Source organism: Equus caballus, chromosome 6 (genome assembly GCF_041296265.1).
Source record: "Equus caballus isolate H_3958 breed thoroughbred chromosome 6, TB-T2T, whole genome shotgun sequence".
Taxonomy (NCBI): Eukaryota; Metazoa; Chordata; class Mammalia; order Perissodactyla; family Equidae; genus Equus; species Equus caballus.
The window spans coordinates 67,734,793-67,754,908 of NC_091689.1; the positions used below are offsets into that span (position 1 = coordinate 67,734,793).

The window sequence follows — 20,116 nt, forward strand, 5'->3', positions numbered from 1 at the left end:
GCTCATCTAGAGACCAATTTCCTGGGTCCCAATCTCAACTCTTTCACTTACTAGCCATCGGACCCGAGGTAAATTCCTTAAACTCTCTACCAGTTTCCTTCTGTAAAAATGATCGCAATACCTCACCTCTCATAGGGTTCCTGTGAGGGTATTCAATAATTTTTAATTATTATTCTAACTATGTTAAAACGTCTGCTTACTCCTCCGTCTCCCTGATAGATTGAGAACTCCTTAGTGGCAGGGAATTTCATCTGTATATTCCAGATCTCTGCCGTTGGCCCATATGGTCTACATCAAGGAGCTGCCCTACCCTCTAGTTCACCATGGGGAGCCCTGCATTAAGAAGAAAGGGGGATCAGGGTATTTATTGCCCAGACTCCTTCCCTGTCAGGTCACCTCAGGCGGGTTGGTACCCCCAACCAAAGGCTCCTCCTTCAAGGTGACCTTTCCTGCAAGATTCTCTCATCCTAGGTTCTGGGTGATAATGGCTCCTCCACTGTTACTGCCCTCACTTGCGTAAACAGTCCCTTTGCAAATAACCCTTGTCCTATGATCCTAATTTGAATGTGCCATCTCTTAGCTCTTGTGACTCTGACCAACACACTGTCTCTTTCCATTCATCCAATAAATATTCCTGCAAGTCAACTCTGCCAGACACTGTGATAGTTGTTTAAAATATAGACATAAAAATGACAAAATCCCTGTGCATGTGGAACTTACATTCTGGACCTAAAGCTATGTTTGGCACAGAGAAGACACACTTCTAAATGGAGAAATATAATTTCCTCTTTTCATTACAATTTTCCTTAATCCTGTATCAAAAGTGTTTGCCACAGGGTGTGCCAAGAGTCTGCTGGTCACATACAGCAGACATGCCAACAAGGACTAAGAGAAAGGGTAGGGGAATAAGCCACACAGTGAACTGGAGCCTTGTGGAAGGGCACAGCTGAAACAAGTGCTATATGGATTTGAATCCAAATCTGCCTATTTCCACTTAATAAAATCAAAGCCTTTGAAAATATTTTCCCTGAGAAAGTGAGATTTAAAAATAAACATAGGAAGGTGAGTTTTGCAGCTTCTCTGTCAGATCAAATCACTTTAAGTAACATAACTCCCATCATCTGCCAAAGAAGGATCCCGCACACTAATATCCTGCTGGTGCTTTCTTTCAAAAAACGTATTTTGTGGAAAACAGCCACATTTCGTAGGAGACAGATGGATAAAGCTAAATGTCTTATTAGTTATATGTGCCACTTAAAATTCTGAGCTTGAGGCTTTGCAAAATCATCTTTCCACATCTGCTTGGAAGTTTCATCAAAATAATACACATGCCTTAGAGAGCAGGAGACGCTATCGATTCTCTTCTCCCGCTCTCCCTTCCCCTAAACGTCAAATTTAACTGCAAGCAGGCAGAAACTCTGCAATGAGAACCATCTCTGAGACGAATCACCAGAGGATGACAGCATTGCCATCTGCAGCTGAGGATGGTGGGTATCGGCACTAAGATGATGTAATTACTTCCTGATGCTAATAAAGGTTTTCACCTGCTCTTCCTCCAGCTCTACTCAATTTGAGCAAGGTCTGGTAAATCTGTAGTAATAGTTCTTAGGTTCCAAAATCTTAATGGTCAACTTAGTACTGATTTATTTGGGATATAAAGAGGAGAAGGATCACAATGAGAAATTCCACTAAGTATTTGTTCAAAAAGGGGGAAGGCTCTCACTTTGTTGGTATTTTTGTTAGAATTTGTTAGTATTAAGCATCTCTATAACACTCAATGAAACAGGAGTGGATTCTACATATTCTTGAGGAAGGTCATGAATTGGAATTTGGAGGAAAAGGCAAGTAGTGAATTTGTTGTTAGCACTGTCCAGATGATTCCGATTCCTAGTGATCCTGTGTACAACAGAGCAGAACCCTGCTGTATCTTTTGGGTCATCCTCTCACCCTCCAGTGCTGTATCAGACAATACTCAGCTATTATTCACAGGGTTTTCATGGTCAGTTTTTTCGGAAGTGAGTAGCCAGGTCCTCCTTCCTAATCTGTCTTACCGGAAGCCCCGCCGAAACCTGTCCACCATGGGTGACCCTGGTGGTATGTGAAATCCCAGTGGCGTAGCTTTCAGCATCACAGCAATAAGCAGCCACCACCATATGACAACCGACAGACAGATGGTGTGGGTCCCTCACCGGGAACCGAACCAGTGCCGCAGCAGTGAGCGCAGCGAATCTTAACCCCAAGACCACCAGGGCTGGCAACTAGTAAATAATGAAAATCTATTTTCTGCAGTTTTCTGTCAGAAAACTCTATTTCTTACTAAAACAGAACTTAATTCAACAAAGAAATGGGCTGAACAATAGTCTACAAGTCTAGCAAAGTGAATTCTTAACAACATATTAGCAAAGCAGCAGAGAGTAAAGTTTATATTCTGGGAACAAATAAATAAGGAAAATATTTAGAAACTGCTCCCTTTAAACCAAGTACTACAAAAAAGTATAGAAAAGTTTCTGAATCTAATATTAGTTTTATTTTCTCATTTACTTGAAAGAAGACAACCAAATAATATCAATATATAAAAAATATTCATGTTCTGAATCCATTAAAATACAAAAAAAAGAGAAATAAATGGAAGACTGCTCTATGGCTATACAAATGTACACAGATTTTTCCAGTCACTTGAGCTGCTGCTTTTTGTTACACATTTAAAGATTTTTGGCACACAGCTGACCTAATTCTCCTAAACTGGAATATCAATTCCCATGAGGTTCCAGAATATTATTTCCATTACTATACAGTTTTTCTTGGCTACTGTTTTCTTCTGCTCTTTCCTTTTTCTCTACTACAACATTCAAGCAATTTTATTCTAATTCCCATAAATTAGGATGGGTACCATGATTATTTCATTTTATCAGAATATTCTTTTCCTGAAATTAGCCAATTGAAGAATATTTACTCAGTATAAATTATGTGTAAGAGATGGTGTTAAACTTTGTTGGGAGTTAAAAAAAAAAAAAAGACACACCACAGAGGCTTTACAATCATTTTGAAAAAGGTACACATAATAAAAGTTACAAATACATGGTCACAAGTGATAATTGCAAAATCAATAAAGCAATACCAAGTGCAACGGGCCTGAGGACAAGAGACAACCAGACTAGGCTGCATGCTCAGGAAGGAGTATTCAAAGGCAGGAAGAAATTATTGAGTGAGTGGAAAAGGAGAAGGGATGGTGGTGAATGACAAGAAAGGAAAACGATGGCAACCAGAAACACAAGTTGCATTTCAGTGGAAATGAGGAGAGCCATTTGGCTGGAGCAAGCTTCCAGTAGTAAGCACTTCCAGTAGGAAAGCACTGGGAGATGAAGATAAACAGATGGGCTGGAAGCCAATCCGTCTATGAAAGCAAAGAGAAAGGCACTATGGGAAATTCAGATGGCCTCCAAGGCCACACAAATCCTGTTCTAAACCTGGTTCTGCTACCTGCCACCCTGGGTTTCCATGCCCATAAAATGTCCATAATAACAGCACCTAGCTCAAAGAGATTCTCTAAGCAATAAAGAATAAAGCTCTTATCACAGTGCTTAGCACATGTCAAGGGATAAAGAAAAAATATTTTTTTGCTTGTTCCTATTATTAGCCACACTGAGGGGCCTGGATCTTGTTGCATCACCATTAAAGGGGTCTTGGTGTAGAGGACATGATGAATTGCTCATCTGGCAAACAATGCCCATTGTCCTGACCAGAGGCAGGAGGCCACTCTTCCTACATCCCCTTTAGGCAGCTTTCTCAATACAGTTCAAAGTCAATCCAACAACACGGATTTGAACTAACTTGCTACCCAGACACATCATTCCATTATACCCAAGGATCTCCAGAACCAAGCTACCACCTCAGTGCTCAGCTGCAGGTTCCCAGTAATGGTCCAGTATCTGCTCTTACAGATGCTAAGCTTCACAGTACAGCGAACACAGACGTCAAGACCTGGATTCAAATGCTGACCACGTGTGTTACTCCCAACAAGCTATTTTCTCCGAGCTCAATTTTCTTACATGTAAAACACGGAAATAATAAAACTAACCTGGGTATGATTTTATGAGGCTTAAAGGAGGTAAGTAAAGAAAAAGCAATGAGCACATCATTTAACACAGAATGCTAGGCACTAATTATTATCTAGTTAACTCTGGAAATAACTCTGTGAGGTACATTCTTATTATTACTCACATTTTACAGAGGAAGCTGAGGCATAAATAGATTAACTAATTTGCCAAATCTCAGACAGCATGAGCGGGAGAGCTGCACCCGAACCAGGTCGTCTGACTCCAGCACCACTTCACTCTCTCTTTCCCGCCTTCTCAGAACCCCAAGAGGATAACTACACTGACCAGTGTCAGCTTTGCCAGGCCCAGGGCCCACTGAGCTCACGGAATCACTTGGGAGAATGTCTTTGGCTGACATAGCAATAATTAAAGGAAAATCCTTAATATCCTCTAGGAACTTGTTTACTTATTATCACATATTTTTATCCCTAATGCCAAACACTAATAGCCATTTTGATGGCATAGAGAGGTCTCAAGAGTTAGGCTAAGGTCCCAGCTGTTACCATACTCATGTCTCTTTTTCTTCCAGAATTAACACATTTCGATAAAAATTTCCATCTTCTGAACACATTCTGCCTTCTCTCTCTCCTAGCAGCAACCTGACAAAATTTGCAATCAGGCTGGCTTTATGCCTCATTGTGAGCTTGAATTTCTTATGAGCTCCTTCTCTATTCACTCCTTATCAGGCTCCCCCTCCGTTTCTGCGCCATAAATCATTTTTCTGTACTCAACACATCATGTTCTTTTCCTCACCTGTTTCAATATTGCTCCGCTCACTCTATTATTTTTCCTGGGAAGCTTCCCATCTCTTTGTTTTGACAACACACGGCCATTTTTTTCACTGCAGTTTCCACAGAACATTAATGCACATGAAGCTGTTTACTTATTTTTCTTTGAAGACATATCCCCAACACTTCACTGGAGAAAATAACTTGCTTCTGATATTATTCCTGGAGTCTTGGTACCTTTTCATAATGCAATGATCCCCGGTTCTCTTTCACTCCACCCAGGAACTTAATGTGCCCTAAAATATATGTTGGTACATCTGCTTTCTCACTGAACAGACAAAAGGTATCTATTTAACCTATGATTCATTCTTTTATAATCCAACACTGCCTTTTGTCTTCTCGCATTTTCAAATGTCTCTTAAACTTCAGGAAAGTTCAAGTGTGATATCCACAGAGGTGATTTATTTCTTCTGAACACCCTGTTGAGTTTGCCTCATGCCTTTTCTAACCTGAAGAATAACTGCTCTGATTTTTTCAAATGGGTTCTAGGAGACCTAAGTCTTTTTCATATGGATGAACCCCTGTCCAGAATATCAGTCTTTCTCTTTGCATTTCCTCCCATTTGGCATGCCCTTCCTTTGGGCTGCCTCAACAAGCAGATGGGTGTCTGAGCCAATAAGCCAGAAGATCATAAGTTATCTTGACAGTTCTACAAACCAAACAGAATATATATATACACACACAGAATGTACACACACACACACACACACACACACACACATATATAATGAATCACATTATGGAAACATCTGAGCAAAAGATTTTAGGAATATATAATATTTCCCATGCTTTTCACATTGGACTGCCACTAGCAATTTTTCATAAAGCTCATTTTTTTTAATGTAAGTTAATTTTATCTTAATTCCAGTAATTGGTTATTTGGAGTTTTTATTATCTTCTTTGCTTTTTACAACAGATGCCGTTACGGTAGATATTTCTGAGAGGCATGAATCGTTCTGTCTCCAGACATCTATTTCCACTTTAAACTGTACTATGATTAAGGGGATTACCTGGGACCTCTGGGGCTATTCCAGCTCTGTGTAAACACAGAGCATAATTTGGTAGATCTGTTTGTGTGAGTTCTGCTTCTCAACAGTATTCCACTTCTGTCATAAGAATTAGCCTATCCCAGGCTAGTTAAAAATATCTATTAGTTAAACAATCAATCATATCTTCCCAACAAACTCCAGAACTAAGCTGAGCCTGGATGAGGTGAGCAGAGATGACAAGTCTGGACCCCCATGAAGACATATAACCCTCAGTGTTCTGTGAGGAGGAGCCATCCTTAAACTGACAACCTGATCATGTTTCGAAGTTACAAGATTTCTCACCAAAACCAGCTTTCTCTTTGTAGAGGAAATATATAGTGAGTTGGTTTTAAGAGCAAAGACTCAGAAGCCAGGCTGCAGGGGTGTGATTAGCTTATTAGCTGCCTCGTGCAGGGCAAGTTACTTAGCCTCCCTGGGTCTCCATCTACGCATCAGTAAAATGTGGATAATAACGGCATCTAATTATAGAGCTGTTACGAGGATTAAGTGAGTTAACATATGCAAATCTCTTAAAATAGTGTGTGAATATAGTAAATAATAAATGTTTGCTATTATTACTAATTATACTCAATATATTCTGGAGGATTAGTTATTGGAATTCAGTATTATATCCAATAAGAAAACTGTCACCTCACCATTTAGCAGGTGTTTAATAAGTATTTGTGAAATACATTCATTGAAGTGATGACATTTCATAAACACTCTAGCATAAAAGTTGATGGACACGGAAGAAAGTAGAGTACACTTGTAATTCAGGTGCAAAGCCTCAAAAGGTGAGGTAAGTATTGCTAAGAGTCCCTGTTGGCTCAGATGGACCAGGGAATCAGAGGGTCTCAAGGTCAGGGGCCAGAAGAGCTGTATCCACTTATGCTGGGCTGAGGTCAGGTGTACAGCAGATGTTGTTCCAGGGGACAAGAAAGCAGGAGAAAAGAAAATAAATCTCTGAGTTAGCCTCATGTAATTTAGGGCTTTTTCAGATTAGAGCTTTCTAAATAATTCCAGATCCAAAGATACTCCTCAGGTCTATTATAGACTAAAGGTTAAGGAGATCAAGGTAAAGTGAAATCTGGAGATTCCTATGGGTACCTTTTCCTTCCAGTCACACAGATCTTCCAATCCATTTTCTACATGGAAATTCACTATATGAGGAGATTAACCAGAGGCTGAAGCATAATTGAGGTGGGATACATAAATACGGTAACAGAAAATAGCCTATATATACAAAACCTAGGACAGTCATTGCCCCTGAGGAGACAGCAAAGTGAATGGCACCCAAGGCAATGTTAAAGTACACTGCAGCTGTACCAACACTGTTTCAATCCTTAGGGAAAGCAAAAGAAAAAGAGGGTGGAAATAAATATGACCAAATGTAATACAAGTGCATGTTATATGATTTATTCATTCTCACTTGAATATTTTAAATGTCTCACACCATAAAAAGCAGACTTTTCCTTACTTAAATTGTCTTCCTAAAAAATCAAAATAAAAAACTAATGACATGAGAAACAGACATCATCGTTTATGTAGAAAATCCAAAGGAATCAACCAAAAAAACCTCCCAGAACTAATAGGTAATCATAGCACAATCACCAGGTTAATATACAAAAGTCAATTGCTTTCTATATACCATCAATGAACAAGTGGAATTTTAAATTAAAAACACAATACTATTTACATTAGCACCCCAAAAAATGAAATACTTTGTTATAAATCTAACAAAATATGTACAAGATCTATATGAGGAAAACTGCAAAACTCTGATGAACCAAATCAAAAGAACTAAATAGAGAGAGGTTCCATGTCTATGGACAGGAAAACTCAATATGATCAAGACGTCAGTTCTTCCCAATTTCATCTATAGATGCAATGGAATCCCAATCTAAATCTCAGCAAGTTATTTTGTGGACATTGACAAACTAATTCTAAAGTTTATGGAGAGGCAAAAGATACAGAATACTCAACATGACGTTGAAGGAGAAAAATAAAATTAGAGGACTAACACTATTCTCAAGACTTAGCTATAAAGCTACAGTGATCAAGACAGTATAATATTGGTGAAAGAATGGACAAATAGATCAATGGACCAGAATAGAGAGCCCAGAAATAGACCCGCAAATATCGTCAACTGATTTTTGACAAAAGAACAAAGGTAATACAATGGAGCAAAGAGTTTTTTCAACACATTATGCTGGAACAACTGGATACCCATATGCAAAAAAGTGAATCTAGACACAGACCTTACACTCCTCACAAAAATTAATTCAAAATGGATCACCGACTTAAATGTACAACAGAAAACTACAAAACTCGTAGATAACATAGGAGAAAACCTAAGCGACTTTGGGTATGGTGATGACTTTTTAGATAAAACACCAAAGGCATGACCCATGAAAGAAATAATTGGTAATCTGGACTTCATTAAAATTAAAAACTGCCCTGTGAAAAAATAACATCAAAAGAATGAAAAGACAAGACACAGACTGGGAGAAAATATTTGCAAAAGACACATCTGATAGAGGACTCATATCCAAAATATACAGAGAATTCTTAAATCTCAACAATAAGAAAACAAACAATCCAATTTAAAAATGGGCCAAAGAGCTTAACAGAGACCTCACCAAACAAAATATACAGATGGCAAATAAGCATATGAAAAGATGCTCTACATCTACATCATTATGTTAACAGGGAAATGAAAATTAAAACAACAAGACACCTCTACACACCTATTAAAGTGGCCCAAATCCAAAACACTGACAACACCAAATGCTGATGGGGATGTGGAGCAATAGAAACTCTCATTCATTGTTGATGGGAATACAAAATGTACAGCCACTTCGAAAGACGGCTTGGCAATTTCTTACAAAAGTAAATATACTCTCACTATATGACCCAGCAATTGCACTCCTTGGTGTTTATCCAAAGGAGTTAAAAACTCACATCCACACAAAAACCTGCACACAGATATTTATAGCAGCTTTATTCATAACTGCCAAAATTTGGAAGCAACCAAGATGTCCTTTAGTAGGTGAGTGGATAAATAAACTGTGGTGCATCCAGACAATGGAATGTTATTCAGCACTAAAAAGAAATGAGCTGTCAAGCCATGAAAAAAACATGGAGGAACCTTAAATGCATATTACTAAGTGAAAAAAGCTGACCTAAAAAGGCTACATACTATATGATTTCAACTATACGACATCCTGGAAAAGGCAAAACTATGGAGATAGTAAAAAGATCACTGATTGCCAGGGGTTGGGGAAGAGGGGAGAGATGAACAGGCAGAGTGCAGAGGACTTTCAGGGCAGTGAAGATACTCTGTATGATATTATAATGATGGATACATGCTTTTATACATTTATGCAAACCCCTAGAATGTACATCACCAAGAATGAACCTGATGTAAACTACGAACTGTGGGGGATATGATGTGTCAGTATAGGCTCATCCTTGGTAACAAAGGTACCATTCCAGTAAGTGATGTTTATAATGGGGGAGGCTACGCATATGTGGGGTAAGGGGTATATGGGAAATCTCTGTACCTTCCTCTCGACTTGGCTATGAACCTAAAACTGCTCCAAAAAGTTAAAAAAAAATGACTGACTAAGTGTACCCCATGACCACAATGAAACATTGCTTTGACATGCCCACAGTGAATGCTTTCACAGATATGCATTGAGTCCTAATCAAAAGTCCACAAAGCAATACTACCTCTCCCACACACACTCTCACACACACAAACACATAATCCATCTTTCAGAAATGTCACACATAAAGACATGTCACTGCAGAGCAACACAACTATCCAACATAAAACTCAGCAGATGCAATAATCTGGGGGCAAGGATTGCATCGATCACTGAACAGCTAGCTCACTGTCACTTTAGAGAACTTCTGAAAAATGGTATTTAACGACTGCTTACAGATGAAATGTGACACATCCTACCCAGTATTTCACTTTAAGATGAAGAATGTCCTTCTAAAAAGTGCTGAGCTGGGTGCTCTACACAGAGAAATCCCCCTGATCTTCAGAGTGATGATGACACGGCCAAGAGCCAAGCAGAGCATCAGCATCCAACATGTAAAATGGGGTAAAGCCACACAGACTCTGTGAGATGCAGAGAAAAGAGGAACAGATTGATGCTCTCAGGATACTTCATTCCCCACAACAGTCCGTTCTAGAAGTTTCTCATAAATCTTTCCGGCAAACATTATAAAGGACTTGGCCCTCTACAGCCTGGGGCAGCCTATATAGCGGAATGAGATGCATGTGGGTTTAAATCCTAGATCTTCCATTTTCTATCTGGGTAATGCTGTGCAAATTACGTAACCTTCCTGAGCCTTGCCTTTCACATATGTAACTGTGGCGGGAAGACCTACTTCCCATGGACACGGTCACAGTTAAATGAGTTGATTCACAGTCATCTCCTGGCTTATAATAGGCATTCCATTTTGGCTTCCTTTTCCCTCCCAATGGGAAAGAGGTAATGAATAATTAAGCCAAAACTCTCAAGACATTGAAAAGTAGCACCACAGATATACTAGACAGACAGCTTATCTCTTTCATGCCCAACTGCAGAAAGACTGGACATCTTCAGGTTAGCGCACAATAAGCGCAATTGGGTGCTTGTGCTGTACTGGGCCCCGAGCTAAACTCTTCACTTACTTCATGCCATTTATAATTATTACTAATTATTCATATTTTACAGATGCGGCAATCAATCCAAGTTTATACTGCTACTAAATGAGAAATCTGGGACTTAAATCCACTTCGTGTGACTCACCAGTGAGCACCCCATCGCTCCATCAATATTAAAGGTAAACAAGGGAGGAAATTCTAGAATCACTTCTGGGGAAAATTGCATCAATAGAGGCCTTCAAGTCAACATACCATTTTCCTTATGTGCAAACAAAACTCTGTTTCTTATATTCAAGCTCTAAAACTACGAGTCTGATATACAGACTTGGTCAGAATTTATCTCGGCCAAAGTGAATTCCTGGAAGTTAACAGCCACAGTCTGACATGGAGCTGCACTTGCCACATCACTTAAGAAAATGTAGTCAACACTAGGTTGCAAAGCTTCCAATTGATCATGCCAGAAAAAGACATTTATTTTGCATCTGCTCATTTTCTTTGCCAAATAGAAAAGCAATTATGTGTGCCAATACAAAATACAACAGCTGCTTGGACACAATACACATAAGAAGAAATGATGATTTTAATCGGAAACTGGAAATCAAAATTATAAACTTAGCATGCTGAATGCATAATAGGAAGGGATTAGCACCTCCGTGAAGTTTCCATTAATTTCTGTTCTTTGCAAGAAAACCAGAAATTGAAAAGGCTTAATTCAATTAACAGGTATGGATAAACCCATAGCTTCTTCCTATCATGGGCAAATGCACTCTCACATCTCCTATTAGCTTTTCTTACATATGAGAATTCTTCCAAAATTACAAAAATGTATAAAGAAAATTTTATATGAGATGCAATCGTTAAAAACAAAGAGAAAATACTAAGCTTTCACAAATATAAAGATTCCATTATGATAAAAATCTTAGAACTACTGCTTCTTCATTCTCAAAAATATAATAATTAATACCAAAGGGTTTCAATTTTTTAGTCCTCACACTTAAATAATATTCCATCTGGCTTTATGATCAGACTTTTCCTCGATACGAATCTAAACAAACATTAGCATCCCCTTGCACTTGGTCCCCTTCACCTACAGGAATCCATGTCCCTTGGCATCTCTCCCAAGTTCTTCCATGACAGGGCTGGCTTCTCAGCTTTGTCTCCCATTACGGTGTCCTGAGCTGCTTGTAGTTACACACACACACAAACGCACACTTCACAGGTGCACACTTCTGTGTCCTCCCTCATGCTGTGCTTTCTGCCTGGGGGGACCGTCCCGCCCTTCTTCAGTTCGTTGTCTCACCCCTTAAGACTCAGCTTAAGGCACACTTCCCAGGCTGGCTAAGCTATCCTTTCCTGTGTATCCCACAACTCAATGTATACACACCCATCATTGCACTTGCCACTCCTATGAGTCTCTTTTTACTTGTGTGACTTCCCCAAGGGGATGAAAGCTAATCCATGTTGGGCCAATTAGAGTCTCTTTTTCCAGAATTTGGAGTCAGGACACAGTCATTGTAGTCCATCCTTTACAGAGAATTGAACTGAGAGGCTATCTTAAGCTACAATTGAGGCAGCCCTACACTTACCAAATTAAGAAAAGTCAGTCTTTAAAAAGAGGGGAAAAGGGGAACAACATGGATTTTACAAAGGCAAAAGAGGTACCATGAAGCCCCAAAGAGGCAAAAAATAAATGTTTTAACTTTGGCAGTCCCTGTGTCCAGAAAGCAAGCTCAACGCCCATGCCAGGGGTGCTGTTAGAGTCTAGTCTATCCTTCTAATAAATACCTCAATTTGCTTAAAGAAGTTTTTAAAAAGCTTTGTTCTTTGCAAGAAAATAATCCCTAAGATATCTGTAAATACTAAGTGTTTAATAAATGTTTATTAATCAAATGATTCAACAAACCATTTCTGAAGAGTCAACAGGAGTCAGTTCGCAAATGCACAGCATCTACGATGTCTATGATGATTGAAGGCAAAATATGTAGAAGGTAAAATTTAATCTTTGTTTTAATATCAACAATTTCCATCAATACATTTAAGTTCCAAAGACTTAGGCAGTCAAGAATCCAGGATGGAAAAAGAAATGAGAAAATAATAAAATGCCCATTATCAAAATGTCCCACCCAATCTTTAGTCACTTAAGAGAGACTCATTATGGCATCTCATTTTAGGGTCAACCTCCAATTCCCACACAACTTCAAACTCCACATATGCCAAGGGAGTACAGTGACTAAGAAAGAAGAGGAAAAGTGCAGCACAGTTTCATGAGAGTTTGACCACAATAGACCTTAGAAAGAGTATCAAATGACATGAGACCACCCCATCTTGTCTCCCTTGCATCACTTCATGGATAAGAAAAACAGAAATACATGGAAGTAAAATAACTGGCCCAAGGACCACAGCAAATCAGAATCAGATTAGAACACAGTTTTCCCACCAACCAGGTCATGGCTCCTCACACTGCCCCACGTTGCCTCTCGTTTCTTTACACCCAGCATAACCCAGAAAATAGCTCTTCTCTTTCAAAAAAATAATCAGCAACACTACCTTGTTCAGATTTTTCATTAATAGCTGTAGAGACAATGACGAGCGCTTTACTGTTCAAGACATGATGTTTTCTTAGACATCAAGCATTATCACACCTGTACTTTCTGCTTAAAAATATCTGGAAATTGGTACCCAATCTTGACTTACCTAAAAGGTTTACCTATTCTTTGCGCCTATAAATTATGTGCTGTAAAGAAGAGAAAAACAAATTGCATTGAGGATATGTGCACAGTCTCTCACTGACTTGCATGAAAACCAAAACTACAGTTTTATAACTAAATATGCACCTTTTTTTAATCAAAACTTTTTTATCATAATTACAGTATTCCTTTCACAAAGTTACACTCCTTTCACAGTCACAAAGGAAAATTACTTAAGAGAGCCAAATGCAAAGTATGAAAAAAAATCTATGATAAAGACTTAACTGTCAGGAACCAAAAGCTCTCCCACCCAAAAACTGAAATGTACTGGTTATTCATTAGGTGTTGAGGGCATGTCTAACTCTTAACGTTAAGACATAAACATTATTCCTCACCTACATCCAACTCTAGCTGGTTGCTTGGCTTTGGTTGTTTTATTTTTTTCTGAATTATGATATATGAATTGCCTTCATCCCCTAAAATATCCATACTTATGTTCCCTTTAAACACTTTACCAATACTTTCAGAGGTCAAATCGTTAAGAGCAAATCTTTAATGCCAGGCTCCTCATGGAAACTGCTGCTAAGGGTGATTTCAAAATCAATATGCATTTTCTAGATTATATATAAAGTAATAAAGATCATGGTTTGAATAATATGAATAGCATTAAACACTCATAAATCTACAACATGACATACATCTTCCTATACGGTTATAAGCCATCTGAAAAACTAGGAAATTAAGTCTTTATTATTTGATTTTTGACCTAATGATTTGTTTCTTAAAGTCATGTTTTATTCAATACTCATTCTAAATACATCAAAAAATTTTAATAAAAAGGTCAACTATTAGTCTCAGAAACTAAGAATAACTCTAAGCATATCTTTTGAGACAACTTATAGAGGATAGCATTCACTGGTAAGAATAAGTGTTAACAGAGGCATTCTATTCTCCTGCTAAACTTCAATGAACTTTCCATCATTGCTACAAGAATATTTTTCCTTTACAATCATTTCCCTCTAAAATATTGTAAGCTCATAGAAAGAGAGAAAATAACTAGATATCATAAACAAGTCAAATCAAGACTATATGACTTTCTTTCATAAATGCAGCAAAGAAAAGGCAAACGCTATAAAGAAAAGATTTCTAAACAGTAACTCTTCTATATGGGCTTTGGCAAAAATAAGCATGGTGGTGGGGAAAGCTAAATCCTAGGACTACCATTTATGAAAAGCCACAATTAAAAGCTATGTTAAGTTCTTTACATGTGTTAACTCCTATTTTCCTCAGAATGCCTGGTATTGCAGCCATCGACACTGGGGAAACAGAGAGTTGAAGTACTTTGCCAAAGATCATATACCTGGTAAACAGTGGAGCGGAATTAGACCCAGGCGCTCTGGTATGAGTCCATGCTCTTTACTGCTAGGTACACTGTCCACCTCATAAGTTTTCGTAAGAATTAAAATTGTAGGCCGGACCTAAATCCTGTAACATGATTCCTGGTGATTGGTAACTGCCCACTCCATGGGGGCTACAGTGGTACCCATAATGTTGATACTGATGAAAATCATGATCGTGATGCTTGCTTCTGAATCATAAGAGAATCTTCAAATCATTTATTTTTCCACAATTCTTTTTCCTTCTGCTGGACAAAATGTCCCTCCAAACTCTTGCTGAATTTTTAAAAATGTTTTTTTTCAAGCAGGTATATTTTTAAGACTCTGTCACATTCAATCTACAAAACAGCACCAGATCAAAACATGTGGCAGACAATTTTCAGAGTAACAAACTAGAAATCCCCCCAAATTATCTGAAGCTACCATGATTTATTGCCTGGCGTAGAATAATGTTCCCGTGAAAGGATTATTTATATACACCCTGAGTGCTTACAATGCTAAGATGAACTGATACTGCTTTTATTACAATCACTCCACAACCTCTCAGCAGGCTACATTAAAAAAGAGAAATAGAAAAACAATTAAGCTGGATGACAGTAGTATTAACAAAAAGAGCAAAGAAATCAGGACCAAACTCCCTCCAACACCCTAAGAGCACTAGCTGTATTCTGCAAAAGAGGGGAGAGATGTCCTGTGACCTCGAAGTCACCTAGCCATGCAAGACAGAGGTTGAGTATTCCATATGGTGACTGTTGAACTGATGGAAAAGCATGAAGCCTGAGATCTTCTAAGAGCCAAGTGTGGCAGTGACAAAACTGCACGCCAGCAAGAAATGCCTACATTCTGATGGTTTTCTCTTTCAACATATGTCCCTGTGCATCCAGTTGGAAGGCAGATCCCTAAGCTTGATTGCTCTACACTGAAAAGGAAAGAACTTATCATCCACTGACTGAAATTCACAGAGGATCGAAGATTGCCAAGAATCGGTACCCAATCAAGGTTAAGCAGAATAACGAGGGGCTGTGAGCAGTTAGAAACTCTACCAACTGCTATCCATAAATTAATAGGAATTTCGCCTCCTTAGCTTGTGATTTATTTGGAAGAAGCTTTTAGTGCTCAGTTCTGAATGAAGCCAAGGAACACTTTATTGAAATGATCCATTTTAGTGCTGAACTCAGTTCAAGAACCAAAGCGGATTTCAATAAGCTTTCAGACAAACCCATCAAAGTAATTCTTGCTTCACCACATACCCTTGGGCTGGTTCAGAAGGAATAACATCACTCTCAACTAATGGTTAGGAAATAGAAAAAAAAAAAAAAACTCTCTTCTAATTCTCTATCAGAAGAGAAGATTTTTCTGGTAAGTTCCATATTTGGGAAAAGCTACTTTTAAGGAACTTGGGAGCACAGGCTGGGTATCAATCCACCAAAGAACATTAAAGGCACATTGATGACACTATCCCAATAAATATAGTTCATAATTAAGACGCCTGGTAACTCTCATTGACACAAGCGATTTTTGAAAATAACTTTTTTATTTAAATTTTTACTTTTTAAAATAAATTTCCCAATATTTCCATCATTCCTAAAGCAAACCACAACCATTTGTTCACCCTTCCCAATAAAATATTTCCTTCTCCAGTGGAGGACAAATGCCTGCAGCAATTACCCACCTCCCTTCTCCAGTGCCTTCGTATTTACTAAGCATGTCTGCAGTTCAGTAACAATGAAGGGGAGACAGGGTCCTGGCAAAAGCTATTGTCAATTCACTATATTCAAAAGAAATGGACAAGCTATGAAAAGGCTTGGGGCATGTATGGGACAAAGATCAGAAGAGGATATCATTCGGATATTGTATCCAAATGACAGGATCATGTAAACAGTGATAAAGTTGCTTAATAATAAATAATTTTAACAATAATTATGCTAGTTGGTTTGGTCAGTGTCATCATAAAATGCAGCCTGAAAGTGACTGCTTTCTTGGGTTCACCACCATCATGCACCTACCTCCCACAAATAAGTCACAGGGATCTGGATGCAGCCATCTAAGAACTACATCTAAAGACTAATGTATTTATGCCATGGAAGAAGAGAGAGAATTCCATAGCAAAATGAGGCCCAGCTCTTCTTTAAACAAAGCAAAGAAAGTGAGGAAAACTGATCAGCAGCAACTAAAGAATTTGCAAAGTCTGTTTAAAATGAGATCTTAATTAATATCTACTTCCATGAGGTGGTTTGTGTTCTTAACGTGGATTCATCATTGAGGTTTACACTTGCATTAAAAGATTTTAAAGTAGTGGAGGGGTTTATGATGATGAACCCACAAACGTCACTTTTAACTGCCGGATGTATTTTCTGCGGAAACCTATTGGTTAATTCCACACCTCTTTCATTGGGTCATTTCATTTTTGAAAGCAGCAGCTGAATGAGATTGAAAATGGCTCATCTGAGATCAGTCCATGGGAAAAGTGTGTAAAATGGTTGGTTGGGGAAAAGAGGGGCACAAGAGAACTCAGTTATTCATCAGTATATAGGCTTTCAACAGATTTTTTTCTTATCACCTGCAATTCTCACTTCACTAGCTCACTAAGTTTCTCTCAAAGCTGATAAGAGGCTGTTAATAATGACCTGAAACACTTCTGCCCTACTCACAGGATCATAAGTGTAGCAGAAAAGTTCAAAATCCCACCTCAGGAGTTTAATCTGCACAGCATTTCTCACTTTGGGGAAAAAGAGTGTAATGCAAGGTCTACAGAAATAAAGCATTAGCATTAAAACACTTAAAAGATCAGTTACTCATTCCATCAGTGAAGGTCAAAATATGTATACGCCTTCCCAAGTCCCTGAATTTAATTGCCTCACGATTTCACTTTAGTACCAAAGTGTTCCCTAGTCCTAAACCTATCTTAGTTTCTTGATTTGCATGCCTACGTGCAAGGGATTTAGAAGAAAAACTTTTAAGACCCACTGAAGTGAAAAATCTAACCAGTGTCTTGCCCACAAAAGTAGAAAATGAGCTTCTATTAAGTAAAAACACCATGATCATCATCCAACTGAGCTCCATGAGGGGAAGGCTTTGTTATTTCACTGCCACGTTCCTAGCACCAAAAATGGTGCCTGGCCCATTGTGGGTGCTCAGAAAATACTGTTGAATGAATGAGTGATCCATGAGAGACCTTGGAAGGTAGCAGAAAAAAGAGGAAATGAGCAAGAATTCATTGAGTCAAAAACTGTCTTCAACGCCCATTGTAATCATTGTCATTTAAACATGAAATCATTCCAGCATATAAATAAAAAATGACTACATACAATTATACATATAGATATGAGTTATGAAGATAGGATTTCATGTAGAATTCACTGAGCTTTCTAATGTGAAAGGGAAAGTGTGCCCATGTGTGAATGAACTTGATGTAATAAGGAGGGTAGGGAGAAGGAATGTTTACATACAAAACATTTCTCATTTCACAAGGAGTAATTCAGTAAAAAGGTAATACCAACTGAAATTTTATCTCATTCCAGAGTGTATATTCTAGGTCCTAGGTTTTTTATTGCACTTTCTACCTATAAGCCAATCGCCAAATCACAGAAAAACAGGAGGCTAAATAAATGACTTGCAGTAGGATTTTTCCCTGGGTTGAGGATTTGTGCCTGTGCTTGCTAACTTCTGAAAACATTTGAACTGGTAGTGTTTAGCCCAATTTTTTGTCAGCCTAATGCCATGCATACAATACAAATATGTACTAGCAAACAGTCTCTAAGTTCAACCAAGAAAAAAATCCCACAGGAACTCCTCATTCCCTGCCTGCATCCTGGAGGATCACCATTTCACGATGCATCCTGGGGTTCACAAAGCCACACAGGAATAATAATATTCATAACACTAACCTTCTAATAACAATGCTGCTTGCTGCCACGTGCTGAATGTCCACTGTGTGCCAGGAACCTATTCACATGCTTATTACACGTACTACTGCTTTTAGTTCTGACAACGAATCTGAGGATAAGGTGCTACTGTTCCTATTAGATGAGAAAATCGAGGCTCATAGAGATAAAATAACTTGTCCAGGATCAAGGAGGCAAAGGAGCCGTGTTTAAATGCTGTCTGCAGAGATCTTAAGAACCAGGGAAACACTGCCTCTTCGAACTCTGATTTGCTTTACCTCATCACCTTCTGACAAAAGTTCAAGCATACTTTTCAAAAGTAATTTTAACACGAATCAAATTTATACCGAAATATATAACACCATTCCTCTCCAAGAGGGAAAATATATGACAAGCTATCTTTCCAAGGAGGGAAAATGGTCCTTCTTGCCCACAAACATGTTAACTTAGTAAGATTCTGTGCTGTATATGGCTCTCTGGGCATCATTTTTTTCTAAAATACATAGCCTGGTGCTCTGGGTAAAAAAAAAAAAAAAAAACACCAAAGTATAAGCTACAAAAGCATGTCATCTAATTCAACATATTAGCGCCAATCCCCTATAAAGAAGGCAAGAGGGGCCTCATTTGTGGACCCAAGGATGATTGCAAGAATCTTCCTACCCATGAGAGTTCAACAGGGAGGCCAGCTCCACAGAGAATGCCTCCCTAAAGCTGGGTCCTTGCCCGGGACTCTGGACTTTAGAGCATGGCAAATGGGCAAAGCACAGGTTTAGGGATCAAGCAGCTGGAGCCCCAATCTTGATCTTACCACTTACGAACTAGGTAAATATGGACAAGGTTTATTAACCTCTGAGATCTTCCATTTCCTCCTGGCAATGGGAACTATAACATCTACCCTAAACGGATATTGTGACAGTTGCATGGGATAACATATGGGAAGTGCTTGCCCACTGCCTGGTACACAGTAGATGGATAACAGATACAAAATTTTCTTGCCCCAGCAGAACCTTCTTCACTGGTGTGCTGGAGCTGGTTCACACTGGCTTGCAAGAAATGACTAGTAAATTTTCATGAATTTTGCAAGCCCATTATTAAAAACAGCCATTCTTGAAAATTAAATTATATAAACTTAAAATTAAATACAGTCATGCACTGCACAACGACTTTCGGTCAACGACAAACTGCATATACAATGGTGGTCCCATAAGATTAATACCATACAGCCTAGGTGTGCAGTAAGCTATACCATCTAGGTTTGTGTAAATATACTCTGTGACGTTCGCACAACAACAAAATCACCTAACCACACATTTCTCAGAATGTAGCCCATCATTAAGTGATGTATGACCGTAAATCATATTAAAAACAAAGGTAATAAATCCTCAAAGCTCATCACTTCCTAATTAGCTTACTTCATTTTATTGTTGTCTATGCTCTTGAGGTTATCTATGTCTATTGTCTCTTGGTAGTGGAAATACTGCATGACAATGGGCCACTGCACATCTCTCCCAACTCCACGTTCAGTGATGTCACATTTGTAGCTTGGAAACAGCCATGGCTGGAGTATTTACATGG

General features: G+C 38.5%; 1 protein-coding gene across 3 annotated transcripts in view; it reads right to left on the minus strand.

Moving 5' to 3' along the window:
- TMTC1 (transmembrane O-mannosyltransferase targeting cadherins 1) overlaps window positions 1–20,116 on the minus strand; it is a 257,200-nt gene that overhangs the window by 199,443 nt on the left and 37,641 nt on the right. The window lies entirely within an intron of this gene.